Source organism: Lemur catta, chromosome 1, assembly GCF_020740605.2.
Source record: "Lemur catta isolate mLemCat1 chromosome 1, mLemCat1.pri, whole genome shotgun sequence".
Lineage (NCBI taxonomy): Eukaryota > Metazoa > Chordata > Mammalia > Primates > Lemuridae > Lemur > Lemur catta.
Genome location: NC_059128.1, coordinates 283,460,162 through 283,461,595, shown reverse-complemented (window position 1 = coordinate 283,461,595; position 1,434 = coordinate 283,460,162).

The following is a 1,434-nucleotide window of genomic DNA, read 5'->3' as shown; positions in this document are numbered from 1 at the left end:
TCTGTCTCAAAACAACAACAACAACAAAAAGAAAGAAAGAAAGAAAGAAGGAAAGAAGGAAAGAAAGAAAGAAAGAAGGAAAGAAGAGAAAGGCAAGAAAGACCAGGCAATAAACAAAAATACCCTCGGCATCCCCTGAGAAAACCCCCACCAGAGGGGCTCCCCCTGGAGAGGGGTCCCCCGAGTGTCCCCATGCACTCTCTCCAAGAATTGGCAGGGCATTTTGAGGGGCAGGGCACAGGCTGGCCTGGTCCCCACAGGGAAGCCGATGCTGGGGCCCTCAGTGTCTTCAGTGTCCCTCTGCTCTGTGCCCTCGGGGGCCACCCACACGGGCTCTTCCCTGGGCTCCCTCCCCTTCTGGTGTCCAGTGACGCTGGGCCTGTGGGAGGCACCTGCCAGCAGTCAGGCTCGGAGGAATGTGAGGTCAGGGCTCTGTGCTGGGCTCCCCTGGGAGCAGCGTCCCCCTGCCATGTCACGTGCCCCCCTCCCTGCCACCTGGGGTTCTAGTAGCTGCTCCCGTGGCCTTCAGTTGGTGGGCTCCCAGCTCCTGGTGGCCCCGGGGACACCGCGGCATCCCTTAGCCACAGCTAGGGCACAGTGTATTGCCCAAGTGTCTTCGGATCGCGAGGTCTGTGTGTGCGTGCGGTATTTACCCCACTGGGCCCCGAGGGGCGCACGGGGATGGGGGAGGTGGCGGCCTGGGGCCCTTAGCGAGCAGCAGTCACCTGCCCAGCACTAACTAACTAGTAGTCACCTGCCCAGAACTAACAGTTGTCACAGAGATGTCCTGAGAAAGGGGGTGGGGCCAGTGAAGGTCGCCTAGGAGAGGAGGCAGAGGCCACGGCTCCCCCACCTGGCAGGCCATCCCTGCTGGGGACGCTCTGTGTGCCATCAACATGGGGGACACGTAGGCCCGTGGGCCGAAAAGTTTACAAATCCTCCTTGTGAGCAGAAATTACAGCAAGGCTGGAGGGAAGCCAGGTGGCTCCTGGACGTCCCGGCCTCTCCCAAGCCCTGCCTGGCTGCTCAGGTCATCACAACCGCAAACGCGGACCTCGAGGTGCCAACGGTGCTCGCCAGGCACCCCGGGCAGTGCCTGCATTCCTCTGCGGCTCTAAGCGGAGTCTCTTGCAGGGTGGCGCAGGCCCGCCTGTCCTGAGTCGCCCAAAGCGCAGACTCTTGGCACTGCCTGTGAGGGGCCCACCCGGGCCTGGGGGCTCGGGAAACAGCCACCTGGAGAAGCACCCTCCCTCCAGCCCGTCCCTCCTGCCTGGCTTAGATAAGGCTCACCGTCCGCTCCTAAGTCTCCTGGACGGTGCCCGTGTTTACCGCGACAGAGCCAGGCCCTCCGCCTTCCCGGTCTTTGTCTCTTGAACCTCAGCACTTGTCCATGAGGCCAAAGAAGAATGGGGACAAGCAGCTGGAGGAGGAAGG